Genomic DNA, 17501 nt, shown 5'->3' with positions numbered 1-17501 from the left:
AGAGAAGAGATTCCTCACTAATATCAGTTACTAACCACATATTTCAGCATCACCAAAATGAGCTCAATCTGTCTTAAAATAATGAGGCAAAGTAATTTCTATGATGTCAGATTCATGGTGCTTCTCTGCTTCTTAGCCTACGTTGCTCAAGGGACCATTTTGGAGTTCACTGGTGGGCAGTATAAATAAAGATCCACCCACAGAGGTTAATTTCTTAGGGCTCTCACAATTTTAGGTACAGAGACTCCACGGAGCTGACACTGGTGGCTGTGGGAGAGGGCTCAAGGCTGAGCCTCAGCCACAGGTGCTGCTGGTCACTCACCTCTCTGGGGAGCTTTGGGAGACCTTCCATAGCCCTGTGTGGAGTGCTGCAAAAGGCCCTTGGACAGGAGCCAGGTTCTGCACATTACCGGGGGCTCTCGGGCCAGCAATACCTCTGGCAAAAGCACTATAAAGCTAATTAAAAGCCACTAGCACTGGCACCTTATTTCTAGCAATTTCTTTGCTTGAAACAGCCATTACTGAGCATTAAAGGTAAAATCAATTCTATAAAGGTAAACAGTTTTGTAGTAATGTGACCATGACCTATAAAATGACAATCTGACATTAATTTTTAAGGATCATATATTCACATATGCTGTCATTGTAGAGCAAGTAACACGACTGGAAGTAGGCCTATGCATTTTGAGACTGCATTTACAGTTTAACATGCTGTTACAAATGTAAGGAGGCTCCTTCTCTCTCCTCTAATTTTTTTTTCACCAGCTTGACAGTTTTTCAAACATATTCACTGTCAGCCCTAACAACCTGTCAACAACTGCCATTATGTGAAAATTGCAAAGACTTGCTTGAGCACTGTGAAAACTGACAGACATGCCACAAGGATAAGTTCCTCAGAAACAGAGGGCTAAAACTTTTGAAAGGTGCTCCAGCCCTTCCAAGGCAAAATGAACAGTCAGATATCAGGGGAAAAAAACATACACTTGTCACATCTGATATCTATTTCTCTTCCCCTCAAATTGAGGTGTATGTGAAGGAATAAAACATAGATTAGGACAAACTGTGCAACTTACTAGAGTTGGTGCAATTTACCTCACTGTCAAGAAAGAGAGACCAAATTTATCCACTGTGTAGGTCTGCTGTGTGGCTGGTACAAATTCTGGGAACCAGGGAAAAAAAATTCACCCTTTTAGAGTATCCATAAATGAGACATTATTTTCTCTGTGTGACTTATTGTAAAAAAACCAACCAACCAACAAAACAAACAAAACAAAACAAAAAACAAAACAAAAAACCAAACAAAAACCAAAAAACCACCCCAAAAACAAACCAAACCCTTAAAAAAAAAAAAAAAAAACAAAACCAAAAAACAAAAAACCACCCCAAAAACAAAACAAAAAAACTCCTTAGAGTTAACTATAATATAATATGTGATAATATTTGTGGAGGAGTGACCCTGCAATGCAGTGTGGATTTTATAAGGCTTCTTGTGTTATTCTTGTGTACACCAATGTTAAACAGTTGCAATTGTGCTGGCACTCCTGAATTTACTACCTTCTGAAACTGGTGTAATGGAGAGCATCTATGTCTACCACTGAACCAAAATGGTTTGGTCAGGTTTGTGCAGGGACAATAAATATGGGTGATCCACAGTGTGTAGGACAGTGCTGAAGCGTGTCCATGTTGTGTGCTTGTGCACCGTGTGGGAGTAGCAGCACAGCCAGAGAAATCTTTGGGAGTCCTGCCCTCTGAACATCCTAGGGAAAGGTATTTTAAATCTTCAGTGAAGCCACTGGGAGGTGAGCAGGATGGTTCTCAATGTATTTCCTGGCTCTTGGTTATTGTTTCATTCTAGGGATTGTTTCTAAGTCGGGAGCAGTGAACATCCATTGAGGGTGTGATCCAGTGTGTGCACCCCTCCTCAGATGGGTGTCACTGGTGGCCTCTCAAGTCACATCCCTGACACATCTCCTCCTTGTTTGACTTCAGTAGAAGGGCTGTGAGCTGAACTTAACTAGAAAATTTGTGTACAGTTAGCTTTGAAATGTGCCCCATGATGCTGAGCTGCTGGAAGACTTTTAAATCCTAAACAATCTTAATTTCTGGCTTTCACCATCAATCCTCTGATGCCTTGATTTCCAAACATAAACCTGTATGTAATAAGATGAAATTTGTACATGTCCATGTCTGTTCTTTTAATTTAAAGACAGAAAAGCAACCCAGGCTCATTGAAGTTTCTTTCATTGAATGTGTATGAAATGTCATGTGTATGACTGAAGGAAATCATAGGTAAGAGTCTTCTATGTTTCAGCTAATTATAGTCTCATGGAAAAGTGGAAATACCTTTTTCCTATCTAAAAATGAACTAAAGAAATGTTTACTCTCTGAGTTTCATGCATTTGGAGTCTATCTTGAAAGCCATCCCTCTCACTGAGTCTCAGAAGATGCTCAGCACCTTGCTGACTTACCCAGGAGAAACTGATAGTGATAGTGAGGCATGTCCCTGTGGTGCAGTGTTGAATTATCAGCTCCTTCACAGCTGTGATCTTTGACCACAGGCAAATAATTCAACTCTTCAGTCTGTGTTTCTCAGCTGTGGGGTAGCTTCATGATACTCCTTTGCAATTTGGGAGCTGTGAGAATGAAGTTTGAGTTGAAGGTGCTGAGATCATGCTGGGATGAAGCAATAGAAATGCCTGGGCAATTAGATGAGGTGGTTGCTGTGTCTGGATGTTTATCAGAAAGCGGGGAGGGGAGCAAGGATTAAAAAAAAAAAAAAAACCAAAAAAACTTCAACCACAAACAAAGGCAAGAACCTCTGGCAGGAATTCCTTTACTGTAATTCCCTGGTAGGATCTGGTGGGGTGTGTTTTGGGCCTTGGGCATGGTCTGTGTCCCTCTGTGCTCCTCTGTCAGCCCACAGTGGTGCATTTGCAGGGCTCCTTTCTCTGGTAGAGATGATTAACTCAGGAGGTTGTGCCCAGGGCAGGGCAGTGTAGATAGAGTATGAGCTCATTTTGGTGTGGGCTTTGTTCAGAACAGACCCAAGAGCATTTCCTAGGGAACATCTCATTTTCTTTAAATATTCTGTGACACAAACTTAGAAAAACCCTTCTACAATATGCTCAATAACAATCTAATGGCAACTCATTTTACTTATTAGCAAAGTGAGTAAGTAGCTAAGTCTCTTTTTATTGTTTTAAGGATCTTTTCACTAGAAGACACTTAATTCCCTGTTAACCTTAAGCTCAGAGTTGTACCATGTTGTGGTCCTCTAAAACAATTTTCTCTATCAGGGAAGACACTGTAAGTAATCTGAAATAACACAATTCTGAAAGAAAAAGAGGCCTTCCACTTCTATTTTAATGACTTCTCTCATTCCTTTATCCCTCATGTTCTTTTTTTATTTGCAATTGTAAAAATAAGAGTAATATTCATAGACTGCCCTTTTTTGGGTAGATTTTTCTTTTGGTTAAAAAATATTCGGAGCCTTTAACAATCCTTAGAATTAATAGAAATTAAGGTATTATTATTTTGCTCTTGTAACTCATAATTTATTTTTTTTTTATATAGACATTCTCCCAGTAGTTCTTGCTATTTCTTTTTTTGGTTGATATTTGGTTTTGCACTTGTGAGCTACACAAGGAAAGGTTATTCATTGGTTTAATATTTATCTCGTGGTCTAATCTTGGATCATAAGATGAGCTTAAATCAAAGCTTCAGTGATACTTCTATAATTTTTTATTCTAATCCTGATTGAGTCTAAGCAGTGGCAGCCTGTTGCAAAGTTTGGTGAGCTCTAAGACTGGTGAGATGGTCACCTAACCCTCAGGTTATAGGGGTCACCTTTTGGCACTTCCCTTGATCTTGCTGTTGTTCCTCAGCTGGAGATGGCTCAGGTAATACATTGGCTGAAATGGAATCTGGTTTTTATTAACCAGGAGACTGCCTGTGTGCTTTGAGTGTCTTTCAGTGCATGTGGGAATATGTAAGGTCATAAATCACAGAAAGAAAACACTGTAGCATTTCAATAAAACATGCTGAACTAGAGTGTCTGGGACAGAGAACATGAGTGTTGCACTGCTTTCATGGAGCATAATAAGTCACTCAGAAGACAAAGTGCTTGTAATTTCTTGTTCTAATGTCTGACATACTTGGGCAGGATTCCTATCCAGGGCTGCTACCCCTAGGCACAGGACCTGACACTTCAGAGTAGCCTCATTTCTCTTGGAAGGACACGGGTTGAAATTTAAATTTTGCCCTATATCAGGAAATTCTTGGCCTTGCTGTTCAGTGTCACAGGAAGTGATCTTAAGTGTGTAAAAAAGCTTCCTTGATCACTAGCTAATAAATTCAGGGTACTTTCCTCCCAAACTGCACTTCTTTTGGATCAATTTATATGGTCCTGTATTCATTTTGATTTTCTTAATCCATAAAGATATCCTGTAGAGCTCTTGGAGTTCTTGTAAATTAACTGCAGGGGGGTACCAAGACCTGGCTAGCCCAGAAGAGGACATCATGCACCTTTCCTATGAGGACTTGCATTTGCTGAGGATGGGTTTCACTTGTCCGTCTGCACCCATATGTGAAGAAATATTGATTCCAAGGGTTCCAGAGACATTTGATGGCTTTAGGAAGGAAAGCTCATGTTGTTTTCATCCACCACCATCCCAGTTCATCTCTTTTAAACCCTGCTGTGACTCTGGGGTTCAGGCACCAAGCATTACTTGTCTGCCTCAGCCAGTCACTTTTGACATTCAGTGCACTTGATCTGGGGCTGGTAGTTTACTTCAAACGTTGTTCATATGAATGGGTCTGGCAGCTGGGAGACTGCAAAAAAAGTGCATGAACAGTGATTCTTGTTTTCTGTCTTCAGAACAGATCTATTGTCCTGTTTCTGCTGGCTGTTTTGAAGAGTCTTGACTTTGAAGCTGGAAAGAAATCATTATCTAAGTCACACTCATTTAAACTTAAGGCCAGTGGTCTCATAACTGATCACTCACATTAGCCTTATGAACCTTCTCCATGGATGGGTGAGAAGAATATTGCTTTATTGTAAGATGATTTAAATAAGGAAAAAAATCTATGGTCTCTGAATGTGCACAGTATATTACATGTATTTATACATTATCCATCCAGCATCCCAGCTTCTATAATTTGATTATAGATCACAGCTGTTTCTTTTCTCTCTTGACCTCCTTTAGCCTGTGACATGCTCTGCTATCATTCTCTCATTCTCCTAATACTTTCACTATTGAAAACACTATACTTTTCTTTTTCTTGCTGTCAGGTATTCAGTCATTTCTTTGTCCTGTCTTGGAGCTTAGACTCAGAAATTGAACTGTCTTGATTTTTTTTCTTTTTTTAAAGAGATGACAACTCATGTTTATTTGATTTTAAAATTTATGCGGCAGGTCTTTCTCTAACACTCAGATCTCACCTAAAGCTTTTTCCTAAGGGTCTAAAAGTACCTTTCAAAAAAGGAAAATCCAGTTGTCTCTTGTTAACCCAGAGAAAATTGTGATACTGAGTTGAGTGCTCTGCTTAGAGAGGGGAGGGATATCAGAGAGCACAAAAGCAGAAGGGGAAAGTGTGACATTATTCAGGCACCTATGAGGACCATTGCAGGGGGAGGTTTCTATGCTAAAATCACATTGAGACTTGGACTGTAAACTGATCTTTACAGCTTGAAAACTCTTCCATTATGAGATTTAAAAGGAGAAATTCAGTCCCATAGGTGAGATTTTGGTTGACGATCAGGCTAGAGACCAGAGCAGAGTGAAAACGATGTGGTCATATTAATTCAGTGCAGCTTCAGACAAGCAGCACGAGGAGATTTATAGGACTGTTTTTGAAGGGGAAAAGTGGGTATGATAAATGGGGTAAGTCAATGTCAATTTGTGAAATTACACCTTTGTGTCACAGTCTATCAGTGACTTCCTCCTGCTATATTTGGCTGATTTTCCGGTAGCAGTGAGAGGGATCGAATGGTGACCACCCCACCTTTCCAAATGGCTAATTTAGGAAAGTAACACAAGAATTGGGCTGCAGTGTGTGAATCATCTCAGATAAAGGTCAGAAATTACTGTCCTGTTTTAGCTAAGGATACTCGAGCTTTTTAGAAACAATTTCCTAATAACTTCCTTAGTGCATGAGGAGCCCTGATAGAATTGTGAAAAGGCAAGGATGCAGAAGAAGCAATCAGGCCAGTCCAAGGAGGGACTGGAGGCAGTTGTAGTTCTGGTGACACTGATGTCCCAGCAGTGCCTGGAGCTTGTCACTTTGGGTGCCACCTCTAGAGAGGTGCAGGCAAAGCTTTGGAGGGAGGAACACAACGGGAACCTGAAAGTTTTGTAAGATCACACTGCAGGGCAGAACACGTGAGGATCCTGATCCCAGCAGCTCTTCCTGTGGTGGCTCCCAGCCTGCCCTGTGTGTCAAAGCAGAGCCTGTGACACTGCAGGTCTGAGGGATATGGCTCAGCCTGTCCCCATTAAGGAGTGCTCTGTTTGTCTTAGTGCAGTCCTGCTCTGCCAGGCTGTTAAATGTAATAATTTTAGGGGTAAAATCAACAGAGATGCTGATTCTGGTTAAATAATAAATGCTATCCTTACTCAGGTTTGTTGACTGCCTGTCATGCCTGTCATGTGGGAGGAAAAGTCTGCATGGGATTCAGTTCTTGATGTATTTATTTTTGTGGTTTATGATAGTGTGTGGGGGTTAGTTTTGGTTTGTGTTTTTTTAATTTTTTTTAAATTTTTTTAATAAACAAGCAAAAATGTATCATAAAGCAAAATACTCTCCCCTGAAGAATTTTATATTCAGTATTGAGCAGACACAAACCATTGGGATCCAAAGAAAGAAGCTCTGGAGAAACTTGGATAATGAGGACTTTTTGAAGGAAAAGTAGGAGATTTTGATGAGAGAGGAGGGGGTGGCTTTTTGATTCAGAAATAGCATATTGGTGGAACATCTTAGACCAACCCACTCAGTGCTGCTGTGTGCAGACACAAACGTGGATCTCACGGAGCAATTGCCTTGGTTTTGATATCTCCCAGTGACGAGTCTCTGAAGAAATAGCCTGAGTTTTTTTGCTGTTGTACCAGAATTTTTGACTCACTCTATGAAGTCCATTAAATTATGCATGAGATGTGCATTTTGCCCAGTTTGAACTGTCCACACTAATGGAAGCACTAATGTTAGATGAATGGTGTCTTCAAACTAATGTGGTCCTTAACTGGTGAGCAATGGTGTTTAGGCTTCCTGCATTTGGAAGCCTAAACACATGGCCACGTGATGAAAAAGGGTGGTGCTGTGGACATGTGTGTGCTGGCAAACAACTCTTAGACAAAAAACCAAGTAGTCTGAGTAGCCATATCCTGCTCTAATTAATGGATGCAAAGCTATCAGAGTGTAATGTAGGTAGAGGGAAGCTTTTTCTGCCTCAAGCTGTGGTGGGGTGTCAAGAAATGAAATCTCAGGCTCTCCTACCCTGAGATCCAGCAGGAGACAGGGTCTGATGGAGCCCAGGAGACCTCAGTTCTCAGAGACACTTATTTCCATGCCACATAAACCAGGCCTTTTTTCAGCCTTTGAGGGACTCTGCTGGCTCAGCCCATATGGTGAATGGCAACCTTTGATTTGAGAACAACAACACAAAAATATTCCAGTGCTCAGAAGCATATTGGGCAGCGAGGCCTTAGGAGAAAGCCCAATATGCTGTTAAAGAGCTGTCTGGACCCCTGTTTACAGGAGAGTGATGAGACTAAGAGTGGTTTTGTATTTTCCCCTGGACTTGTGCTGTTGCAGGGGTTTCCTCAGACAGATCAAGATGTGCTGTGTGGTTTGACAGGCTCCCCTGCTTTGCTCTCTGCAGTTCTGATTGGTATGGGGCTGTGCTTATTTCAGCTTTTTTTTCCTTGCACACATGACTTGTGAGGTCCCTGCATGAGGCCAGTTGTGTTTCTTCTCAGCAAGCTGAAATAGCACATCCAGGGGCTCTTTGATACGTGCAAAAGCTCGTGTGCCCTCCTTCCTTTCTGTTTCTGCAAGGATTTCAAGTGGAGGGAGGAATATCAGAAGAGCAAGTGGTGGCTTAAACTGTGAAAGCTTTAGTTTATTCACCAATAACTTTATAAACCTAGATTTAAACCAATATTTTTGTTGTTTGGAGAATTTTGCTATACTTCAATATTTATGAGGTTTCATATTGAATCACTCAAGGTAGGAGCATATTTCACTGGTAGAGAAAAGCTGGAATTCTCAATTGTAGTGGGAGTCTTGGAGCTAAAGCTTTAAGAATTATCCTGGGTGGCAAAATTCCCCCAGCAGTTATGGGAGTCATTGAGGAAGTGAATGTGTTTGCTGTATTCCATCTCACTTCCTGTTGTTTTAGTAACATCAGTATTGACTTTCTGTGCTTTGTTGTTAGAAAAGTCTTAATTTGATGGAGTATTTTAATAAATAGAATGTCTAAAAGGAACAACTTCATGCAGAATGAATTGTTCTCAGGTCCTGAGAAGAAAAGCCCTTGCCTTTATCAGCCAGTTTTATAAGCCCTCTCCCTGTGGGGTATTTCCCCACTGGACCAGTTTTTCCAAATGGATTCTTCTTTTTTTTTTTATTGTTATATTGGCTTTGTGTTAGTGAGAGACTACTTGAGAGTTTGCAGGGTTTTTCCCTCTTTTTGTCTTACTTTGGTCCCCCTGTATCTCTGCTTCAATCAAAAGTTGTTTTCAGAAATGTGGTAACTTTGATTACTTGATTTTTCAGAGATTTCTGGCTCCCAGTGTTCCTTAAACTCACCTGTAGAGAAGACTCTACTACTCTGTGTTTTAGTGGGTTTCAGACTTACCTTTGTGTCTGGGGAAGGCTCACAGGGGACATACAAGAAAGTTTTTAAAAAAACACTTACGAGGATGATTGTCTGGGTGATTTGTAGTCAGATTCCTGAAAGATCTCTTAAATGGTTCAAGGGGGGCAAAGTCTAAAGTGTGTTTGATTCATTGGTTTTCAGGAGCTCTAAGGGAACACTTCAAATGTGTGAAGTCAGGTTCTGTAGCCCTTGCTGTCCTTCAGTGGAACTTTGTATCCTGTATCATATTGATTTTAAGAAAAAGTTTATAAAGTAAGTGTTTATAGTACTTAAATATGAAATTGACCCAGACTTTATAAATGTATAAAGGAATATGAACCAGCTTTTACTGCCATTGTGTAGCTAATCAAGATCTCTTCTATTTGTAAAATAACCATCTCATTTTATAGGTAAAAGTGGCAGAGCAAAATAAAATAGCTTCTGTTTTCCCACTATCTTTGACATGTAAGAAGCAGGAGATTGCAAAGGTCATGGAAACAGTTAAACCACAGTTTAAAACAGTGTTTTTGCTCTCTTTATTCTGTTTTTCTAACCTTGTATTTGCAGTTATTTTTTCAGCTGCTTTTGTTTTAGAATCCCTGAGATAAATAATAAGAGGTGTGGTAATATCCCTGCTGTTAAAACAGTATCAGCAAATAACCCTTGTGAGCCCAAGCCTTTCCTTGTTGAGAATCCAAGTTTCAGAGGAGATGGAGGTTTCTACAGCTCTGTTGCTCACTGCAGCACCTACAAAGATCCTGTGCTTGAAAACAAGACTTTTTTTCCCTTTGGAATCTCTACAGTTTAAGGAAAGAAAGCAAAATGCTCTGATGAACAGCAATTGAAATAATAAAAAAGTAATAAATTAAGTACCAGGATGCTGTGCTTCTCTCATCAATGATGGAAGTCAATTTTGGAGGCTGCACTGGGGTTTATAAATATCAGTGGACAGACCTGGGTTTACATAGACTTTTTGATTTTTTGCTTTATTTACTGGCTGTCAAAGTGTAAAAGGGGAAAATAGAGTGGTCATTACCAGCAGCAAACCTAAATAAATTGCTGCCATGCTGTGGGTCAATACTACCTGTTTGGTAGATTCCTGAAAAGGTGGAAAATGGAAATGAAATCCTGTGTGGTTTGGTTAAACTTTATGTCCGGGCAGATCATGGACTTGTAGACTCCACTACAAGCATTTATAAGATAAAGATAGTTTTACAGCCCTAGAAGGGTGTAGGGGATGCTTTACCAACCCCTGTGAGAACAAGGTTATTGCTACAAAGAATTAAAATTTTATTCCAGACTTCTATGACTTAACAGGATGTGCAGATGAATTTAACCACATATGAGGCCCATCTGGGATGAAAATGGTGGAAGTAATGGATAGAGTAGTGGCAAGCAAGGAAGGTATTGAATTTCCTCAGCAAAAACATCCAGTGATGATGAAAAAATAAGGTGATCTGTTTTTTGACTTCCTGCATATCTCACAGGAGAACAGAGCATTCAGAAGGAATTTGAGTAAGACTATAAAAGTCTCAAAGCAAGTTCAGGAGTGGCTTTCCATGCAGAGCAGCACCTGCCCAGTGCTGGCAGTATGGAAATATTGAGGTGGCATTATTTGGACACAAAATACTGGAGCTAAATGAGATGTAGGAGTCAGTAAAATTTTTGCAAGTATTGCAATGAACACCTCTGTGTCTCCCAAGCAACATCAGTAATCAGCCTGGAGAACAAAAGCAGCAATTCCGCAGCCAGTGTTCTGTGGCTCTAGTCATCAAGGAATGCCAAAAATTAGAAATTAAAAGTCCTATTAGCTCATCTCCCCCTATAAAGGGATGTTTCCTTTGTTATGTATGATGGTAATTAGCTGGCCTGCAAAGGGAGGAAGTATGAAACAGCAGAGATTTAAAATAGTGATGGAGAGGCCAGAGCTGTGAGGATGAAACTGCAATTGAGGATTATCAGGACGGAGAACTATGGTTTAATACTTTCCACCTCCAAAACATTGCGTAGATATTAACCAATTAATCTTCACAAATGAGCCATGAAAATGATCAGTGGCTTTGTTGAAATCCAAACAGTGAAATCATGTTTCAGATTTAGCACTTAATGTTCCCAATCTTACGGCTTAGACAGGAGAGGGGGAGTCTGAGATTTCCAAGAATCTCAGACTTTTTGCTGGCTCCAGGTGAGTATCCAAACCCACCATGATGTTGCCCAGGGGTGTCTGGCTGGAAGATCCTTTCAGAGACTTAAAGGCATCAAGGACTGCCTAGTCTGAAGTGTAACATAAGCTGTACAATTTCACTTGTGATATTCCTTTTAAAGTTCTTTTGTTTGTGGTTGAGCTAAAGCACATCTTTTGAAAAGAAAGAAGGTTTTGGGTTTAGTGTTCTAGAACATAAGTGATTTGCCACATTTCTTTAAAACTTGTTGAAACAACTAGCTAGCTTCCTCCCACTCTCTTCTTTGAAGTAAAATGCCAGTAAAGGAGAGATGTTTAAAGATTGAAATAATTGTTCCTTTCTATGTGGATACTCAGTTGGGTTTTGTAACACCTCTACTGCTTGTCTTACAAGGACAGAAATATAAATACTAAACTCCTGAATGTTTTCCAAATCTCTTTTATACAATCACAGAAACATTCTGAGTTTTCCCAGCATTTTTAAAATTATTTTTCAGTTGCAGTGCTATGGCTTTTGGAGCAATAACAGGTGTGCGTGTGTGTTTTTTTAATTCTGGGATTTGCTCTCGAAGAAAAATAATTAACACTGGCAGGAGTTTGATTGCATTAATTCACAAAAAGAAACACCCAAACGATAAATCCATAGTGGGAGAACTGCCCATATGTTACAGATTGGCTTAACATGGATGAGGCATTAAATAAACTAAGTCTGAAAAATAAAAACCTTATCAGCTTTATTAGTGTTGAACTCTGTGGCTTCCACTGGGGCTGACACACTTAATTAAAGATGCTCTGGTCTAATTAGGTTGCACATCAAAAATACAAATACAAGTTGGATTTTTTAAAGACCTGTCTGAGCTCCAATTCCCAATGTTGTGAATATTTATTTTATTCAGTTAGTCTCCACCTAGACCAAATGTTGTTAGGTTAGCTAACAGAAAAATACAGGGATTGGAGTATTTAGATTTCTTGCACTGAATGAGGCTGGCTCAGATCCTGGATGTCTATATATCTGAGGAGGGCAAGTGTAGACAAGGGAGAAAGACAACTTTATTTTGAATTTTAAATGATTATCTGATTTATTTCACTGGCTTAATTCTATTGGTGACTAGCTCATGAAGAAATCCATGGCCTTCATTTTGTTTTACTACCTGTGGGATTGATTCCCCCGTGGGTCCAGTCCAACCTCCATGGAGGTCAGGTGGACAACTGCCATTGATTCAATGGAGGATGGTTCAGAATCAATGGGAATGCTGCATGTCACAATGGGGTGTGTTCCTTCTTTCTGCCATCTCCTGTGCTTTAAAAATGGAATTCTCCTTCTTTCAAATGGGGCAGACCTGTCATACCTGTCATATATTCCTATGAGTTTCTCTGTAGGCAAGGTTAAGCATGGGAGTCTGATTTCTTTCCCTCTTTTTTCTGTATGTAGTTTTTTTTGATTGATATGGAACTCTGGAACTTGTCAGCCTTTTGCTGCCATTTTTTAAAGGTTTTTTTTTTTTCCCCGTTAATTTGTAAATTTGTAATTTTCCTTTATGCAAGTTGCAGCTTCTTCTGACATCAGTGACTTCTTGTGATCTTGAGTCAGGACAGCCTCAGGTTCACCTCCCATCTACCAGCAATAATTTTCATTCCTGGTGATAGCATTTGTCAATCTTGTCAATCCTAAATCTCTGTGAACATAATGCTGCTATTTCTAATGCCTAACCAGACAATTATTGCTCAGCCAAACACATACTGGCTGGCAACAGGTATGACGTGAGAGCATTTCTAAACATTTTTGTTAATGGAAAATGGAAGCCCATACATAGCCTTTCAGAATCCATCATTGATTTCTGGTCTAGTTTTGGTAGCTTGAAATCTTAAGTGACACTTGGACCTCCCTCAGTGACAGATGTGGGAGAGATCAGCAGCACGAGGCCTGTGGCTCTGGTTGATTTTACTCAGTTTGTGAAGCTTGGATCAATGTGTTGGCAAATGGACACCTAAAAAGAGCTGGGTGACCACAGTGCTAAGACTGGCCTCATTTACAACTATGAACACAACAGTATTTTCCAAATATTATCCCTGTCACATCCTGTTGTGGAGGTGTTTTGCTTTTGCACATTCAGTGTTAACATTAATTTTTTAGCCTGGGCTCTTTCTGGTCTGCCTTTTGCAGTTTGCTGCAGCAGGATTGGTTGCTGGAACAGGATATTGGAGTAATTTAAAACTGTTTTTTGAGAAAGGAGAGAGACAATTCTGATTTATTAAGAGTGACTTAGTGCTAAATGGAGTGCAACTACAGCCTTGAGCTATTTTGGCTTTGTTTCCTGCTTTGCTCATTGTATGTGTGTATCTGAGTGTGTACATCCCAACCAATCCAGATCCCACCCTAGAGCTGAGGAAAGCAGCTCAGTCTCCTTGCTCAAACACTGAGCCACCTAGAGACAGCTGAGTGCCCTCAGCAGATGTGATGTCTCAGTGGCTGAGATACTCTTTTCAATAATTTCTGCTGAACAAACCTGCAGTACTGACACAAGCTGTCCCCACATTCTGTGCCCTGTAACTGAGAGCGGTTTCAGGATCCACATTCTGCATTATCTGCCTGACTCAGGACATAAATCCAGGTGCAGTAGGTGCTCCAAGGCAGTGTGACACAGGGGAGGTGCATTCCTGCCAGGAGCCATCCTGTGGAGACACTGGAGAGCATCATCAGCCTACCAAGGGCTTACCTGTGTGAGCAGGGGCTGGCACTGTCAACGTGGTCACCCCTGCTGCTTTCCAGATCCTCTTTGCTTGGAGACCAGGCTCATGATTTTATTTTTCTCACGCTGGATAGTACAGAATGCCAAGCAGCTGTAATCAGTGCTGTGATTTGCTGCTTCTCTCGGTGTTCTGCTGTTTTCAGGTTCTTGAGAGAGGAAAGGTTTGGTGGATAAATTGTGAGCCATGACAGGGAGTGTGGCCTTGTGTGTTTTACTGTTGGCATCAGCCATCTCAGAATGGAGTGGCAGCTTTATCAGGGAATATCCAGCAATTTTTTTAAGATGAAGTTAGACATTTAGGAGTAGATGCACCTCTTTCTACTTTCTGAACATACATTTTCTTATGGCACTGTGCGGAGCTCATTTTAAACCCTGCTTCAGGGCAAAAGTATTTATGGCATACTTTAAATAAAACATATTATGTGTTTTGTACAAACATATGTATCATTGTCCCCCTTGCTGGAGCTGATATAATTTCTGACACCAAGTGCTGTGCCTCATGCAAAATTCATGACATGTCATTGAATAAGAATGAATGTTCCTTTAAAATACAAGCTTTCCAGCCATGATAACCACTTAGTTTTCAGTTTCAGGAACCAAAATCCTTCCTTGCTGTGACTGTTTGAGTGAAACACAGTGTCAGTGAGTGGCAGCTTCAGTCTGGTGGCAGGTTGAGCATGATTTTCTCCTGCAGATGTTTTTTTTTTACTTCTAAGTCAATGGTATTTGTGGATCTGTATTGAAGATAAATCATCCCTTAGAGTAGCAATGGTCAGTGAATGCTTGTCTCACTTGTGGATATATAAGCATCCCATTGTTAAAAGCTTTCAATACTGAAACTCTTAATTTCTAGTTCTTATTTATAAAGAGGGAGGAAAAAAATAGTTCTGCCAAGAACATGCATGTGGTGGAAAATTACCATAAAATCATAATGTGCTGCTGCAGGGTCTTACAGGCATAAATTAAAGACTGAATTAAGACTGAGGGGAGATTCATCACAGTTACACCTTCCTTGTTGAAGGGAAGAGGAAGGGCAGGCAGTGATCTCTGCTCTGTAGGACAGGACTGAGGGAATGGTCTGAAGTTGTGTCAGAGGAGGTTTTGGTTGGATGTTAGAAAAAGATTCTTCCCCCGGTGAGTGCTGGGGCACTGAACAGGCTCCCCAGGAAATGGTCAGGGCCCCGAGAGTGCCAGAGCTCAAGGAGTGTGGACAACACTCCCAGGGACAGGGCGGGATTGTTGGGGTGTCTGCAGGACCAGGAGCTGGACTCAATGACCTTGTGCATCCCTTCCAACTCAGCATTTTCTGTGATTTTGTAAATCTGCTTTGTCCTTAGCACTCTGCAAGCAGTAGAAATGGTCCTCAACGTCCAGGATGAACAAAATGAACAAATAAAATGGCACAAAGATAGTGGGGAAATAAATGCTGAGTTGAGAGGGAGAAAACAAAACAAACAACAAAACCCAGCATTTTGGAGGGAGGAGGGAGAAGAGCAGTGCCAGGCAGTGCCTTCTGGAAAGAACTTGGGCTGGGCTCCTCTGCTCACTCTCCAAAGGCAGCAGCCCCTGCTGGGAGGTGATGCTGGTCACTCTTGTATCTGTGGAGCCAAGGAGCAGTGCTTAGGAGTTGATTCTGTCAGCTCCTCAGCAGCTTCATCTCTGCTGCTGTGGTGAAGGTGGTGGAGAGTCGCCCTTAGGGGTGACTTCAAGGCCACAGAACAACGTGATTACATATTGAGCAGCTCAGGGGGTGATTAAAGCTTAACTTTAAAAAGGAAATATGAGTTAAAAATTAAAGATTGGGAAATCAAGGCTAAGTTTAAAATAAAAGCTCAGTTCTTGCCCCTTCCTGGCCTAGCTGTGCCATTCACAGGGTGTAATTCGTGGTGCTTGAAGAGGCCCGGGACATGGAACTTTGCAGGGAAAGTGGCTTTTGTGGCTGAGGATCAGCCTGGCTGTCACTGTGCATCCATGGTGATTTCTAAGGCCATGTGTTTATCACTTTGAAGACCCAGTACTGTGACAACTCCAGCCCCTTCAAACCACTCTGGGGTGTTGGTGAAAGCCAGCAAAGCCTATTGAGTGCCATTAGCTGTAAAGGCTGAGTGTTGTCTCTCACACGAGCAGTAACATCATCTCCTTGTGCAGAAAATCACTGCTCTGACACACCTGGCTCCATCTCCCTGCCATTAAACCCATTAATACAACAAATGGCATTTTATAATAAATACGTGTCACTTCCATGATTTTAACTGGTCTTTTGATTTGTTTCCCATTTTATGTTGTTTAGACAGACTGATTTAGACAGTTAAAAATCCACTTAACCATGATACATTGTGGCTGCCTGACAGACAATAACATTGATATATATGACTAGATGAGTCTCTAATTAGATTTTGGCAGCACTGTCACAGTCAGGGAAAGTTTCCACAAGTACTCCATTGAAATGTTATTTTATGCAACCTCATGGAACAAAGGCCATTTTTAATTAAGCAGATCTCCTCAAAAAGATGCTAAACTTAATGTCATTTTTTAAAGTGGCCTCTGCTCTTGCAGTGTCTGCCTTCTCAAATATACTCTTTGGTAGCATGACTTAAAATACATATTGAAAAAAATACATAAAGCAGACAAAAATAGGTTAAAAAATGATAAGTGAAGCTTGCCCTGGATGTTATATTTAAAATTAGTTGTAGACATGGAAGAAACAGTAATTTGATAATTTATCATTGCTCTTTATATAGGAAAGGAAAAATGTAGAATCAGGGACTGATTATGTGATTATATAATAATATTCTGTAAATTTCAGCTTTTATGAACACTTCAAAGTAACTATAGAACAGAAGAGACTATTAAGCAAATGGGAAACCTATTTCCAATTACACCTCTCTAAAATATTTCAGTTGGGTACCAGTGCAATATAAATGTGATATAAGTACATAGAGTTATGCTGCAGTTAATGGAGATGCACCTCATCGTCTTCTGTCCTCCAAACCTGCCCTGGGCTGGGGGTTGGAATCTGCATCCCTTGACTTCACACTTGCCATGGCTGCTGTAAATGAAAGATGTGAAAGGGGTGATCAGGTTTCCCCTTCTGGAGCTGGGCTCATGGTGAGTTTTCACCATGATTGTAGAGAGCAGAGCACAAGATCTGTAGTGTAACCTGGGAGTGTCCAACTCACCCACTGGCAGACAAGTTAAATAAAAGATTTTCCTATGGATGCTCACAGCTCAGGGAAAAACAAACAATAAATGTACTACTCATGTATCCTGGCATTTAATGAATAGAGATCCCTTTGTTCCTAAGTAGATGTTGAGCCATCTCTAATGATGCTGTTGGAGTTGTGTGTGTGGATTGCTTTATGTGAAGAAAAAAAAATGAGTGGATGAGAGCGGTACTGTGGGAAGGGCCAGAATGTCTGGAGTATATTGAATATTTTCAAATTGCATCAATTTCAATGGCAGCAGGACTTTCTTGGTTGTTGTTGATCCTATAGAGATGAATCCTCTAATAAGCAAAACAAGGGCTGTTGGACAGTCATTGATGTCTTCAGCAATTTTGTCATTAATTGCAAGAAGTGCAGAATTTGACCTGGTTTTCTCTATACATATCACTGAGGAGGTCAGTCTGTACCTTTGCCTGTGCTGAAAGGTTACTGGAATAATTTCAAGTGTGAAGGCAGAATGTGTCATACCAATGTCCTGTGTGGGTACATGG

Source organism: Onychostruthus taczanowskii, unplaced genomic scaffold, assembly GCF_017590055.1.
Source record: "Onychostruthus taczanowskii isolate IOZ18803 unplaced genomic scaffold, ASM1759005v1 scaffold18, whole genome shotgun sequence".
NCBI classification, from domain to species: Eukaryota; Metazoa; Chordata; class Aves; order Passeriformes; family Passeridae; genus Onychostruthus; species Onychostruthus taczanowskii.
Note: the sequence above shows the minus strand (reverse complement) of the source record.